This window comes from Felis catus, chromosome A3 (assembly GCF_018350175.1).
Source record: "Felis catus isolate Fca126 chromosome A3, F.catus_Fca126_mat1.0, whole genome shotgun sequence".
Classification (NCBI taxonomy): domain Eukaryota; kingdom Metazoa; phylum Chordata; class Mammalia; order Carnivora; family Felidae; genus Felis; species Felis catus.
The window spans coordinates 104,146,419-104,163,099 of NC_058370.1; the positions used below are offsets into that span (position 1 = coordinate 104,146,419).

The following is a 16,681-nucleotide window of genomic DNA, read 5'->3' on the forward strand; positions in this document are numbered from 1 at the left end:
ATACACAATCTAACCTTACACCTAAAGGATGTAAAAGAAAAAGAAGAACAAAGATCACAGTTAGTAAAAGGAAGGAAATAATAAAGATTAGAATGAAAATAAATGAAATAGTGACTGAAAAAAATCAGTAGAAAAGATTAATGAAACTAAGAGCTGGTTCTTTGAAAAGATAAACAAAATTGATAAACCATTAGCCAGACTCATCAACAAGAAAAGAGAGAGGATGCAAATAACTAAAATCAGGAAAAAAAAAAAAAAAAAAGAAGTTACCACTCACACTGCAGAAATACAAAAGATTAAGAGACAGCTACAAAAAAGTTTACACTAACAAACTGGACAGCCTAGAAGAAATGGATAAATTCCTAAAAACATGTATCTTCCAAGGCAGAATAAGGAAAAAAATAGAAAATCTGAATAGATCAATTACTGGTAATGAAATTGAATCAGTAATCACAACACTCCCAACAAACAAAAGTCTGGGACCAGATGGCTTCACGAGTAAATTTTACCAAATATTTTAAGAAGATTTAATGGATTGAAGAGGAAGGAACGCTTCCAAATTCATTCTACAAAACCAGCATTACCCTGATACCAAAATCAGACAGAGGCACTACAAAAAAAAAAAAAAAAGTAAAAGGAAATTATAGCCTAATATCCCTGATGAGCATAGATGCAAAAGTCATCAACAAAATATTAGCAAACTTAATTCAACAATACATTTGAGAGCCACAAATCAAGTGGGATTTATTCAGGAGACACGATGATTCAATATCTGCAATTAAGTCAATGTGATATACCACGATAACAAAATACCACGATCAACAAAATATTAGCAAACTTAATTCAACAATACATTTGAGAGCCACAAATCAAGTGGGATTTATTCAGGAGACACGATGATTCAATATCTGCAATTAAGTCAACGTGATATACCACGATAACAAAATGAAGGATAAAAATCATATCATCTCAATAGACACAGGGGAAAAAAAAAAACTTTTGACAAGATTGAACATCCATTCATGATAAAAACTCCCAACAAAGTGGGCATAGGGGCGCCTGGCTGACTCAGTGGAGCGTATGACTTTTAATCTCAGGGTCATGGATTCAAGCCCCACATTGGGTGTAGAAGTTACTTAAAAAAATAAAAACCTTAAAAAAAAAGTGGGTATAGAAGAAACACACTTCAACATACTAAAGGCCATATATGACAAATCCACAGTAATATAATACTCAGAGGTAAAAAGCCAAAAGCTTTTTTTTTTCTAAGACCACAAACAAGACAAGGTTGTCCACTCTCATTACTTTTATTCAATGTCGCACTTGAAGTCCTAGACCCAGCCATAAGACAAGAAAAAGAAATTAAAAGGCGTCCAAATTAGTAAGGAAGAAGTAAAACTGTCCCTATTTGCAGATGACATGATACCACATCTAGAAAACCCTAAAGATTCCACCAAAAAACTCTCAGAACTAATACATGAATTCAGCTAAGTTAAAGGATACAAAATTAATATACAGAAACTTCTGTATATTGTTTCTCTACACTAATGACAAACTAGCAGAAAGAGAAATTAAGAAAATAACCCTATTTACAATTGCAACAAAAAAATAAAATATCTAGGAATAATTTAATTTAAAAAATAAATTTAAGGAGGTGAGAGACATGTACTCTGTAAACTATAAGACACTGAAGAAACAAACTGAAGAGGACACAAATAAATGGAACATACCTATAGAATGAAAGAATTAATATTGTGAAAATATCCATACTACCCAAAGCAATCTGCGGATTCAATTCAATCCGTATCAAAATAGCAACAGTATTTTCACAGAACTAGAACCAATATCTTAAAATTTGTATGCAACCACGAAAGACCCCAAAAAGCCAGGGCAATCTCGAAAAAAAGAAGAACAAAGCTGGGGAAATCACAAGCCCAGATTTCAAACAATACTACAAAGCTATATTAATCAAAACAGCATGGTACTGGCACAAAAATAAGATAGACACATAAATCAATAGAACAGAATAGAGAACCGAGAAATAAACCCACACTTATATGGTCAATTGATATACAACAAAGAGGCAAGAATTTACAATGAGAAGGGGCACTTGGGTGGCTCAGTCAGTTAAGTGTCCAACGCTTGGTTTCGACTCAGGTCATGATCTCACAGTTCGTGAGTTTGAGCCCCACGTCAGGATCTGGACTGGCAATGCAAAGCCTGCTTGGGATCCTCTCTCTTCCTCTCTCTGCCCCTCCCCTGCTTGTGCTCTCTCTCAAAATAAATAAACTTTAAAAAAAAGAATATACGGTGGAAAAAAAACTATCTTTTATAAGTGGTGTTGAGAAAACTGGACAGCTACATGTAAAAGAATGAAACTAGACCCCTTTCTTATACCATACACAAAAATAAACTCAAAATGGATAGGGTCCTAAATGTGAGACCTAAACTATAAATTTCCCAAAGGGAAACATAGGCACTATGGACATTGGTCTTAGCAATATTTTTTTGGATCTGTCTCCCCAGACAAGGGCAACAAAAACAAAAATAAAAAACTGGGACTACATCAAACTAAAAAGCTTTTGCACAACAAAGGAAACCATCAACAAAACAAAAAGCCAACCCACTGAATGGGAGAGGCCATTTGCAAACAGTATTTCTGATAAGGGGTTAATATCCAAAGCGTATAAAGAATTCATACAACTTAACACCAAAGAAAACAAACAATCTGATTTAAAAATGGGCAGAAGACCTGAACAGACATTTCTCCAAAGAAGACATGCAGATGGCCAACAAAAACATGGAAAGATGCTCAACATCGCTCATCATCAGGGAAACACAAATCAAAACCACAATGAGATATCCTCCCACACCATTCAAAATGGCTACTATCAAAAAGACAAAAAACATAAGTGTTCGCGAGAACGTGGAGAAAACGGAACCCTTACGCAAATTGGTGCAGCCACTATGGAAAACAGTATAGAGGTTCTTCAAAAAATTAAAAACAGAAATATGTGCGACCCGGTAATTCCGCTTCTGAGTATTTACCGGAAGAAAAAGAAAAACACTAATTCAAAAAGACATGTGCTATTGTTACAGCATTGTCTACAACAGCCAAGATATGGAAGCAACCTAAGTGTCCACTGATAGATGACCAGGCAAAGAAGATGTGGTACGTAAATACCACAACGGATTCAGCCATGAAAAGAACGAAATCTTGCGATTCATGATGCGGATAGACCTAGGGGGTATTATGCTAAGTGAAATAAGTCGGACAGAGAAGGACGAATGGCGTCTTACTTCACTTACATATGGGATCCAAAAAACAAAACAAATGAACAAACAAAAACAAAACCCAGAAAGACTCATTAAGGACAGAGAAAAAAAAAACTGGTGGTTGCCGGAGAGGAGGGGCAGGGGGGCACGACACAGGTGAGGTGGATTACAAGTTACAAAATTCCAGTTATAAATAAGTCTCGGAGATGAAAAGTACAACATAGGGAAGATAGTCAGTGATATTGTAATAACGTTGCAGGATGGCAGACGGTAGCCACACTTACCGTGAGTGCAGAGTAAAGTACGTAAATGTCAAATCACTGCGTTGTATACCTGAAGCTAATATACTATTGTATGTCAACTATACTTCAGGGAAAAAGAGAAAGATTTTTTATTTTTTTTTAAACGTTTATTTCTTTTTGAGACAGAGAGAGACAGAGCATGAACAGGGGAGGGGCAGAGAGAGAGGGAGACACAGAATCTGAAACAGGCTCCAGGCTCTGAGCGGTCAGCACAGAGCCTGACGCGGGGCCCGAACTCACGGACCGCGAGATCACGACCTGAGCCGAAGTCGGACGCTTAACCGACCGAGCCACCCAGGCGCCCCAAGAGAAAGAATTTTTAAAAATTTTTTTTTTCAACGTTTATTTTATTTTTGGGACAGAAAGAGACAGAGCATGAACGGGGGAGGGGCAGAGAGAGAGGGAGACACAGAATCGGAAGCAGGCTCCAGGCTCCGAGCCATCAGCCCAGAGCCCGACGCGGGGCTCGAACTCACAGACCGCGAGATCGTGACCTGGCTGAAGTCGGACGCTTAACCGACTGCGCCACCCAGGCGCCCCGAGAAAGATTTTTTTAAAAGGGGGTCTTTGACAAGAGCTGTTCAAGAGGGACCCTCAAGCCATTCGAGGGCGAGGTGGGCACAACACTGCATTGCCCCACGTGAGCCGTGTGCCCTTGCCAAGCTACCTTAGCTCACAGGGCCTCTGTCTTCTCATCTGTAAAGTGGGAACCAGGGTAGAGCTGTCATGAGCGCTGGGTGAGAAAATGCACACGCAGCATCGCGCGTCTGGCCCATCAGTGAGCGGTCAGCACATGGCAGCTCCCTTTCCCTGCTCCTGGACTTCCTTAGAGCAAAGATGCCGGCGAGGGGCTGGGGAGTCCCCGGGGCTGAATCGGTTCACCGATATTTATCGAGGGCCTCCTCGGCACCTGCTGCTGCGTGAGGCCCCCCGTCCTCTAGCAGCTGCCAGTCTAACTGTCAGATGGAGAAGCAGGCAACAGTTGACATCTGGGGCCCCACACGCGAGGTGCCGTGAGAGCTCCACGCAGGAAGGGCAGCTGCAAGGGCGGGGAAGTTTCCCGAGGAAAGGACAGCTACCCTTGGACAGAATGGCTGAATGGCAAAGGAGATAGGGAAGTCATGGGCAGAGCCCAGATGTTCCAAGGTGTGGCCTGTCTGAGGAACTTCAGTCGGATCTGTAGTGCTGAGTATGAGATCATTTCTGTCGCCCAGAAAGAATCCCCCTTAACCCAGCTCCTCCAGGCTGGGACCGGGGCTGTGCTCTGAAGCTTTAATCCTGTTACTCGGCCATCTCTAGAGAATGAGAGACCATCCCCAGACCTGTGCGTCATCTGCCCAGAATAGCACTCCAGTCACACTGACAATGTCGTCAGACCCATGAGGCTCACCCATGAGCAATCTGCAAGGGTGAGCCAGGGAGCAAGTGAGATCTGCAGGAAATAAAAAAACCAAAATAGTCTCTGCCTGTATAGACTCCTTCACGGACTGAATATACCCTGATGTGGGCAAGCTCCAGAGTTATAAAATGAAAGTCTGGTACACACACAGAAGAAATGGAGAATATCTGCTTTTAATTTTTTTAAAGATTCAGATCAGGGTTCACTGCCCTTAATTCATTTAAAATGCCACCAAATGACATGCAACTGATCTCCAGGGAGCTGTCATCTGGACTGACTTCTTCTCCATCAAAGAAACCTTCCCTTCATCCCTATATCCATCCATCAATCCATCCATCCATTCATTCATTCACTATGTGCTTACTTAGTGCCAACCCCTGTTCTAAGTTCAGAGGGGACAACAGTGACCAAGAAGACACAGATCCTCCTCTCTGAAAGCTGACATTCCCAAAGACTGACCTCCCAGGTCAGGCACCCCAGGCAAGACCCACTTGCTTCTGAGTTTTCTGAGCAGCAAATAGAGGTGATTCCATAGAAGCCCTCAGGCACTCCACCCAGGGCCAACCTTGCAGGCAGGGAGTGTCCATTCTTCAGTTTACGTCTTCCTGCTCCAGCCACAACGTCTCCAAACTGTGGTCAAGTCTGATCCAGAGGGATTCCCTACAACGCAGGCAGGATTTCCCCCATCCTAAACCGTGTAATAATGTAGTAGGGCCACATATCCTCACAGGAGCAGGGGACTGTGCTTAAATATGACCAACATCCCTCCCTTTTATGGTCCCTACATTGCGTTTTACAAGGCACCCCCACCTGGCTTTTATGCTAATTGAGAAATAAACCAAATAACAGTGGACACAGGCCAAAATGTCACCTTTCTTATTGATTCAAGCCAGGCTAGAGGAAGCGGACTCACTCATACCGCAGCCCAGCCTCAGACGCACTTGTCCGTGCAGTCCCGGCAATGCTAGACAGGGAGACCTCCCCATGAGAAAGGGCCAGCCCTCAACACCAGCTCCTTGAGGAAGGGGGAAGGGGGACAGCAGGCCTCCAAAAACCCCAAGGTATTGATCTCCAGCTTTCCAGTGAGGTAGGTCACCGCACAACCCCTGTGGTAGCGTAAGTAAAGGGTAGAGTCAAGCCAGGTGTATATTTAAAGGAAAATTTCTATCAGTGGGAGCAGAGGAGGCAACCCCTTCTTAACTCCCTGAATGAATTCAAGTCACGCAGTCACCAAAGCCAGACCTGCTGTCATCCTTGGTCTCTCACATCCAATCATCTCCAATATCCTCTCTATTCTGTCCTTCCCATAAACACCTTATTCTTTCCCTCACCCCTTCCATACCAACGGTGTATCATGTCTTACTTGGACCACTATCTTAATCCCAACTCCGGACCCTTCACCCTCTCTATCTTCCACCCATCTGCCATGACAGTCTATCTAAAATGCAATTCTGGTCACGTTCTTACCCCACATGCAACCCTTCCTTCGCAGGTTCTCCATGGCTCATGAGTCCTTTTCCATTATGGCCCCAGCTTACCCGCCAGCTTGGTTAGGGGGGTGGGTAACCACTATGACTTCTCAAGCAGGCCATACGAACTCTGGCCACACAGAGCCTTCTGTTCATCCACAATGGGCTTCATTGGTTTACCCCCCTTTGCCTTCATGCATGGTCTCCCCTCTGCCTGGAATGTTCTTCCTCCACTTTATTTCCCAAGCAGTTTCTACTTATCCTTGAAAAGTCAGTGTAAAGTCTTTGGGGGAACACTCCTCGGAATGGCTTACGCTGAGCCTGGTGGCCCTTGGCCTGGTCCTGCTAATAACCCCATCTTAGCACTAACCTCACATTGATTGTAATTGATGGGTTCCAGTCTCTCTGCCCCCCAACTCTCTCTCTCTCTACTTGATCCCAACTGACCCTGTAGGGGAAAAAAACTGAGAATTTAGAGAACTCTGAAAAAAAATCTCCAACTGATCTCTATAGAGAGATTACAGAACTACTGCATCTAAAAAACAAAAACATATACCTATAGAAAAGGAATAGTTAAGAGAAAGAGCTCTTGAAAATTAAAAATAATTACACAGGGGCACCTGGGTGGCTCAGTCAGTTAAGTGTCCGACTTCAGCTCAGGTCATGATCTCGTGGTTCATGGGTTCGAGCCCCACGTCAGGCTCTGTGCTGACAGCTCAGAGCCTGGAGCCTGCTTCGGATTCTGTGTCTCCCTCTCTCTCTGCCCCTCCCCGCTCGTTCTCTCTCTCTCTCTCTCTCTCTCTCAAAAGTATAAACTTAAAAAAATTAAATAAAATAAAAATAAAAATCATCCCACTGAACTGAGCTCAGAGTTGTACATACTCAACAAATGTTCACTATGAATGGACCTTTGGCCCATAAAAGAAGGACACCGGATACAAAGGCTGGGTCAGCCTGTCTCCCCTCCCCAGTCCTGCTCCCAGCACACAGACAGATGGATGCTCAGGACCACTGTGACACACGGCGATCACGCAAAGTAGACAGTGCCACTAAAAAACAAATCAGGTCCCAGGCCACAGTGGAGAAAGAAGCCGGGATTCTGGCCCAGCCGCTAACCATTTGGCATCTGCCAGATCCCAGTCTGAGTGAAACTGCCACGTTTTTAAATGTAGGCGAATTCCTTTTTTAATTTTTGGTTTGGTTAACCGAAGCAAATACGATCGTGCGCCAAGGCGGTCCCAGAGTGTCGGTGCGCAGGGTCCCGGCCGGGCTCACAGAACTCCTTGCTTGAGGATTGAAAAAGCCATCCCGGTGCGGGCAAAGGGCAGGACCCCAGCGGCGGGCTGCCGCCTTGTGAGGCCCGGTGGACCCAGCGCGAGCTGTTACCATTTCTCCATGTCTCCGTTTTCTCATCTGGAAGACGGGGATGGTGACGGCACCCATCTCACAGGGCTGCCGTGACAACTAAAGGAGTGACGACGTATAAAATGCTCAGGGAAGCACTCAGTACGTGGAGTTATTATTTGGTGATGGCTTGACCTCCTGTCGCCTTTCTCTCTGAGAACCTACCAACGCACAGATTCATCCACAGGGACGGAAGAATGGAGTTAATGAAATGTGGAGGAAGGAAAAGGTACGGAGGCCTGCACGGGCATTTGTGCTACATGGAGTATCAAGTTTCCGGTAGACAAGCTCCTAAGGATGGCAAGCCAGCCGTTCATCATCCACACTTGACCTCCCGGGTGGTGCAAATGATGCTCCCCGGAGACGGACAACAGGGCCGATGACGCTCCTCACAGCTGCAGCCTGGGCGCTCTTTCTACCTGTCCTAGGTGAGCGGGCTGCGAGAGCCGAGGAAGGCAAGCCCGAGGCAGGACCCGGGCTCAGAGCAGCTTGGAAGCAGTCTACACTGGCATCAGCGTCACCGCCGCTCTCAGCGCCGCCACGGCCACAGTGCAGGGTTTGAGGAGACTGGGGTTTCCTACCAGGTTTTCTCAGCCTCTGATGACTTAGTTCACGAGAGCTCTGTTCCTTGAAATGTTCTCAGAGTCACAGACATCTCACATTCCTTGGCCACATCAAAGGGGGAGGGATGCCCAAGGCTTTCCTCTCCTACGGCACGGAAAAACTCCACATACCACCTGCGCTCTCGGGCTGTCCACCTGCAGATGTGACCTGGAGACTTTGCTCAGTGCTGAAGGGCTGGAGCTCAACTTCTAGGTCTTGGTGCCTGAGAGACCCGGAGACCTCATTTAGAAATGGCTGCACTGGACTCTTATCTCTGAGGTCGCTTCCAACCATAAAAATCTCAGGGCTCTCCTTCTGTGAAGGGTTATTCTCCACACCATCGCCACCCCCTCTCTCCTCCTGCCAGTGTAACCCCTGGAGGCGTCGTCACAGGGAGCCCCTCACAGTGCTGAAGTATCTCAGTTCCCTGGCTACACCAGGAGCTCCCGGGGGGCACACACCTGCTCCCGGTCAGCTCCGCCGCTCACTACCCACAGCGTCTCATCCAACATGTGCTCACAGAATCGAAGTACATTCGAAACGGTAATTCTTTAAAATAACCACTTCACAAATTCATGTCATGTGCTCCTTCTCTGTAGTTGTACTGGATCCTTAGCTCTTTGCCCTTTGGGGGAAAAGGCAGCAGATGTGCCTTTTAAAGAATCAATGTTTAAATTTCAGTTGTTAAAAATGTAAACTGCCATGGAAACACCACAAATAAAATTTTTCGCCATTTTCACGCCCGCCCCAAATGCTGCAAACTTATTTTTTAAGACATTTGTGAGTCAAATTATATCCTGAAGAGTCATCCAGATAACTGCATCCTACATACAATCTTGGTCTTGAGCCAGTTACTCAGCTGATGCACCCCCATTCTCCTTATATTGACCACTTTGTAATAATCAGCACTCATAGCTGACAAGGCGCTAAACTGATGAGAGCAACAAAATCCCAGCCTTTTCTTCCATACAAAAGCAAAGAAATAGAAAAGAAAAATAATCTGCAAGTCATTATTGGTATTTGCTACCCTCTGGCGGTCAACCGGGGGAAGAAGTTTCTACACCAGAAACCTGGAAACTATTTCACAGATGGCCCCTCTGAGGCTCACCCAGCTCAAACCCTGTATCCACCCCATGGGTCTTCCCCGGCATTGGAACAAGTCCTGCTACTCTGCCCCTTACACCTGTGTATGTATGTGTGAGGACGCTAGAGAAAGAATAATGTCAACTTGAGTAGAACGAGATGAGCTATGTGAATCTGCTTCCTCAAAGCATACACATCTGAAAAGACAAGTATACAACGGACACAGGATGAGCTCCATTTTCAATGCTCCAACTCTCTGTGATACCAAATGACTGGCCACATCACAAAAGTGTCAACGGAATAAACATCAGTCAACTTTGCCTCCTGAATTTCAATGATACACACACTTGTGAGCGTCACACATTTTCAAGACATTACTCTAGGGAACCCATCTCCTCCCCTCACTCTACCCTCCATTATTCCATGCCTCTTGACAGGGCAGAAGTCTCAGTGCGATCATTGTCAGAGTACTTCCATTTCCATCCAATCCCATTCAGTTTAGCCCCCACCCCAAGCCCTCGTGGGTACAAGACCCTACAGAGATGCTTCTTAGTCCTTAGTGTTGGGTGAGGGCCAGGCTCTGGAGGATGGTGTATGCCTCTGACTCCTCCTGACACACTCTTGCCTAGGGAGTTTTTCTAAAATATGGTATCCATTAGAAAGGTGACTGCTTTTCTTTAGAACATTCTATAGCTCCCCGTTAACTATGAAATCATTCATGAATGGATCATCCTTGTGTTCAGAGTCTTTGAAGTGGGATGGGTGGGTAGATGGGTAAATGAATGGATGGATGGATGAATGGATGGGTGGATGGATGGATGGATGGATGGATAGGTGAGTGGATCAGTGGATAAACAGATGGATGAATGGGTGAGCTGGATGGACAGATAGATGGACAGACAGATGGATGAATGGACAGGTGGGTCTATAGTGTGAAGATTGACAGGCTGATTGATGAGTGGATGGATGGATGGATGGATAGATGGATGGAGAGGTGAGTGGAAGGAAGGAAGGAGGGAAGGAAGGAAGGAAGGAAGGAAGGAAGGAAGGAAGGAAGGAAGGAAGGATAAAAAGACTGCATGACTTTTAGTGCTCTACTGGGACCTACACTAAAGCTGAATAAAAAGACATGGTCTCTGCCCACTAAATGTTCTATTAATAATGATAAAAATAAGATCAAACTGAGTGACAAGAAGGAGAGGTAAACATAAAATGATTCCAGAAGAAAACTACAGTGGGTGACCTCCTAGCAAGAATTAAACAGACAAAAACTTGATAGTATCATAGTGGTAGCCACAGAAATTGAGGTTATTAATTTTAGGGGCTGAGGGAGCGTCAACTCGGGGAAAAATGTCATAGCATCTGGTTCATGGCTGTCAGGGCAGGCAAACTGTCACACTCTGACACGAGCTGCCCAGCCCCAGCCCCAGCCAGTGACTAAAGCACACAGAGCCAGATGCAGGAGCCAGCACCAGGGTAAGAACACTCACATCCCAGACATCTCTGAGGATGTGTCAAAGCCTGGGTGAAGGGGAAGCCCCAAGCTGAGGCCAGAGAACAGCAGGAACACACAGCCTGCTCAGCTGTGTTCACCCAACGCGCCATCACGCCCCTTGTGGTTTAAAGAGCCCACTTTGACTCAGAAGACTCATTTACCCCCTACCTCTTCTTCTTTGTTGTTCTAATTCTCCATGAAACCTGACAGTCAAAGGTCTTGAAAAGGTTATTCAAGGCCAGGATATCCCTGCACTCCCATCAATAGGGGAGAGAGAGACTCTCTTGAAAACGTGGACCCTACCACCTTCCTCAGGCCCTTTATTCATGTCCAACAAGGCTCACTATCAGAAAAGATCATGTTCCCGTCACAAGTTCTGAGTGTCCCACATGAAACCATTTGCTTCCCTTTGCTCTCCCTTCAGCCCCAGGAAGTGGGAAAAGCTATCCACCATCATACATACCGCAACCTTTTATGACTCAGAGACGGTCATTCACTCTCTCCACTCTTCTCTCAAGACCATGTGTCCTTCACTGCACCCCAGGAAGACAGTCAGATGGCACGGACCTCACTGCTCTCCATCCCATATCCACAGACACCCATGACCACAGACATTTTTCAGCCACATCCAGCCTCAGCCTCATAATTCTCCACTGTCAGCTCAAGCACCAATACCACAAAGGGCTGAGCATGGGTTATAAACCCAATTTGGTATCCCCACAACCTCAGAGGTCATTTTCATGATCTACATTCCTGACCTTGATCACATAAGCCCCCACATCCCTTATAATAATAATAGCAGCCTCCGCGTATTGACGATTTAGTGTATGCCTGCACCCTAGAAGCCCTTTACAGGTGCTGACCCACTCAGGCCTGAATTACAACAGCTCTACGAGGCGGTGCTGTCTTTCTTTTTAGGGGCGTGGCGAGGCTCAGTGACTTGCCAAGGTCATGCAGAGGCAGGCTGCAAATCCAAGAGGCTGGTTCCGGAGTCCATGCTGTTAATGGCCTCTGGAGTAAGCACAACATTCCAGCTGTTTCCATGCATGTCACTCCCACACATCTCAACCGAACAACTTTATATGGGGCATCTTCCCTCTGCCTGCCTCAGCACTGGCTCTAGGATAAGGCGACAAGGAGGAGCACAGCTCCCAGCAGCTGCAGACCTGGTTGGCAGCTGTGGTGAGTATCTTCTCAGCCAACAACTCACAGGCCAGCTCACGGCCTTCTGTGGCCCAAAGCTGTAACTCAGCTAACTGGGCAGCTCATGAACATGCCTGAGAACCTCCAGCTTCTTAGGTTTCATGTAGTGCATTTGGGCTGCCCCTGTTCCCACCGAAGTCAACCATATCTTTCAATAATATCTACATGTCAATCTTATCTACACAACATACTAGGTATGACCTTCCTTCCGTCTCCCTTACCAAGGACCAGCAGAGTCAGCCTATGTATATTCAATGCCCACCTTGGACAAATTCCTTTAACCTCCTCATGCCTCAGTTTCCCCATATACCAACGGAACTCTCTCAGAGCTGTCGTGAGGAGAAAGAAGTTAACACCTGTAAAGCACATATTACATGTAGAGTCTGAAGGAAGGGGTTAGCGACATCCTTCTTCCCTGCCACCCTGGAATGGGTCGAGGGGTTGGGGTGTGGGGCACGAGAATAAACATGTGTTGAATGCTTAGTTCACAAATCAGGTTGTGGATTCTGATGCATTCTTCGTTCGTTCTGTCAACTCCTACTCGCTGTGCTCCTACTGTGTGCCCTACCATGTGGGAAGCTGAACACTCAGCCGTGAATGAAGCCGGCAGGGCCCGCGCTGCAATGAGATGAGCTTTTAGGCTAGCAAGGACGCAGAAACGGCCTATCATATCTTTAGCTGCTCGTAACCATAATAAATGCTGCAAGGGGGAGTGCAGTGCCTTGGGCACATGACAGAAGGACCACCCGTAGGCTGTGACCTTTCTGAAGAAGGGACACTCGCCTGAGCTCTGACATGTACACGAAAACTCACCAAGTGAAAAGTGGGGGTGGGCTTGCTAGGCAGCACAACAGCATGTGAGGAGGGTGGAGTGAGAAGTCATGCAAGTCACTAGAGACCAGAAGAGAACTTGGGCCATGATCCTAGGGGCCCTGGGAGGCCAGGAAGATGACAAGTGGCTGGGACAGGGCTGGAAAGTTACAACTGTAGGCATCCGCTCTGCACAAGGGTTCTCCAAGTGCGGTGCCCAACCAGTAAAGGCAGCATCACCTGGGAACTTGCTGCAAATGCAGGCTCCCCAGCCCCTCCCAGAGCGGCTCAGGACTCTGGGGGAGACACCCCGCTTCTGTGCAATACCTACTTTAAAAGACTAGGGAGGGGCTCAGTCGGTTAAGCGTCTGACTTTGGCTCAGGGGTCATGATCTCACTGTCCGTGAGTTTGGGCTCTGTGCGGACAGCTCGGAGCCTGGAGCCTGCTTCGGATTCTGTGCCTCCCTCGCTCTCTGCCCCTCCCCCGATTGCTCGCTCGCTCTCTCTCTCTCTCTCTCTCTCTCTCTCAAAAACAAATGAATGTCAAAAAAAGAAAAAGACTAGGGAAGACCCTTAGGCGAGCGGGGACCGGCTTGTCTTATGCTGAAATATCTACTTCCACACAAAATTAACCCCAAACGATGGGCTAGACCTCCTTCACATTTCACACTCCCTCTACTTCTGCCTCCAAACTCACGGTGACTTTCCCCCACTTCCCTCCTCCTTCTGGAAAGGCCTCCCAGCCTCCCCACTTCAGCTACAGAGCCCTCCCAAGCCCCCACCTCCCACCCCTGCCAAACGTCTTGGTTTCCTTTTCCTTTTGTTCCTGCTAATCACTTAGTCTGGCACAGCACTCTGGACACAAATTGGAGGAAGGCTATGAAGGCAAGCCTTTAAGAGAAAAATCTGAAAATGCTGAGAAACTATGGAAATGAGAGAGAACCGTGAAGAATAAGACATCTGGGCAAAGTTTGAAAGGACGGGGCATGCTCAGCCTTGAGCAAAATGTCACCATGGGGAGCCGCGGTGACAGTTTTCTAATACATGAGGAATGCACGGAGGAGAAAAGGATCCATTTTTCCACTCATCAGCGAGAGCAGAACAAGCAGGGCCGTCTTAGGTTTCAGCCGAGAAAACATCTGTCATGCGTTTGAGCCCTAGGAGAGGAGGAGTTGCCAAGAGGACGGGTGAGATCATCCTCGCCCGAGACGCGCGCGATGAGATCACAGTGGCCAGGGTCGCTGTCCATCAGGGCCGAGCGCAGCGGGGGCACCCGAACCGTGCAGAGTCGCAGGCTCCGCGAGCGGGTCTCCCTGTCACAGAGTCGACCTGCCTCCTGGGCAGGGCAGGTGCTGACTCACGGCCACTGCATTTTGCTTCAGATACAGAGGAATCCAAAGGAAACTACGCACTTCTGCAAAACGTCTCAGACTTGCCTCGTTACCTGCAGGCCAGGATTCCAGGCATCTGTTTTCCTGGAAAAGCCCATTTATTCCTTTCTTACAGCCAGCTGCTGTCTTCCCAGCAACAGCGGCACTGGCAACAGGCATCACGTCAGTAATGGCTCAGAGCTATTGAACATCTGCTCTGTGCCAGTGCTCTACACACCCCCCTCACTCATGCCTCACCGTTATCACAAGGCCAGTTGCACAGGCAAAGAAACTAAGGCTTAAGGAGGGCTCTTGATTTGCCCACAACCCCACTGCTGGTCATGTCCAGGCTGAGACTGGAGCCCTCGGTTTTCTGACTTCAGAGCCCATGATCAAGATAATGCCTCTACGGTGCCAGCGTTCAGTAGAATGGAGAATGCACACCTTTTAAAAAATCAGCCACTCTGGGGGCGCCGGGGAGGCTCAGCCGGTTAAGCGGCCGACTCTTGATTTGGGCTCAGGTCATGATCTCACGAGTCATGAGTTCCAGCCCTGCATCGGGCTCCCCGCTGACAGTGCGGAGCCTGCTTGGGATGCTCTCTCTCCCTCTCCCTGCCCGTCCCCTGCTCATGCTGTCTCTCTCTTTCTCTCAAAAACAAATAAACATAAAAGAAAAGAATCATCCACTCTGTCTCCTCTCTCCCATCTTCTTTGCTCCAGATCTGGTGATACTTAAAATCAAGTCTCTTCCAGAAGGTCTGCCACTTCCCCGTCTCTGCTGTCCTGATCCTGCCCCTCGGGACTCCAGCACTAGGCTGAATGAGCTAATGGGGCTGCCGGCAGCCTGGGCGTCCTTCACACAGCATCGCCCACTCGGAAACATAAAGCATAGGCTTTCTGCACCGCCTTCTAGCCGGGAGCCAGCAGGGGCCTTCGTGTTCACCGAGCACACTCTCCGCAAAGGGACCCCAAGGCTCCTGCCGTCACAGGGGATATTATGCAGATACTGCCATCGAGGCACCAGCTGATCCTGAATCCGATATTGTCCCATCTACAATGTAATTCTCAGCTCACTGGTTTCTCTCCTTTTGCCTCTTTCTGGAGTCTCGAAATGGCTGCAATGGTTTCTATGACAGACTTGAAGAAGAAGTCCTCCTCAGCACTCTGATGCTGTGCTAGATAGAGCCTTGGCCTCACCTCTGTGCCCAGTTCATCACAAGCTCATTCATTTGTCAGACGATTCAGCTAAGGGGACCAACCAGCTGAGCCACTCCTGACACGGGGCTTCAGAATTGAACACCCTTTAAGGGCCGCCGAAAAACAAGGGCGGGAAGCAGTGCCCATGGGCAGACTTGAGGTCACTGGCTCAGTACGGAGTGTGGGTGTTCACGGCATCACAGTCATACCAGCTGACAGGAAACACAAAACACAGGGAAGCTCCTGTCAGGCAGGCTTCCTGGGAAGCCGGACCAACACAGTGGAAATGAGTAAAGAAGGATTTTCCTGCTAGTCAGACGACTTTGTGCTGATGTCAGGTGAATGAAATTTATTCCTTCTTGATGGAAAAATTGGATTCAAGCCACAATGTATATTCATGGGTTTCTTAATTTTTCTTCCAGCTTCACCAAGCTCAGTGGAGCTTAAAGCAGGCTTTTCCCTCATGCAAAGAGATGAAAAGGGCCCAGAGAACAGATAATGCTGAGCCTTGAGGAGGAGGAGGAGGAGGAGGAGGAGGAGGAGGAGAAAGGGGAGGAGCAGGAGCCTTCCAGAACTTTCCTCTCTGGGCTGCTCTTTCCAAACTAGTTGGTATTGGGGAAGGTATGGGAGGAGGCGAGGTAGAGATGCCTTCCGGGGGTCTGGCTTCATGGACTCCAACCTGTGACACTGAATGTCACACCCCAAAGAGCCACACGACCATCAAAGCTCCCCAGTAAACTCAGCTGAGATATGCCAGCCTTCCCTCACGTGTCAGCTTTTAGCTGCTTCTCCAGCAGATGTGTCTGTTCTGAATGACCCGTTCCCCCAGGGTCAAAGTTTGTGGCCCTTTTGCCACAGTGCCTATGTTCCACCCACCATAAGCAGCAGCACATCTAAGATGCCGATGGATAGGATCCCATGATAAGAAGGGTGCAGAAATGCTCTCTGGGTATGGCCAACTGGCGCTTCTCAGTATCTAACCATTAACCTTAGCCACATTATACCAACTGTGGCTCGGGAAACTCAGCTCCTGAAACTGTTACCCACCCCTGGAATAAGCAGAGAATAAA

The 16,681-nt window shown here is 47.4% G+C and overlaps 1 protein-coding gene across 1 annotated transcript in view; it reads right to left on the minus strand.

The window, feature by feature from the left end:
• Positions 1–16,681, minus strand: part of ACOXL (acyl-CoA oxidase like) — a 375,298-nt gene that overhangs the window by 273,424 nt on the left and 85,193 nt on the right. The window lies entirely within an intron of this gene.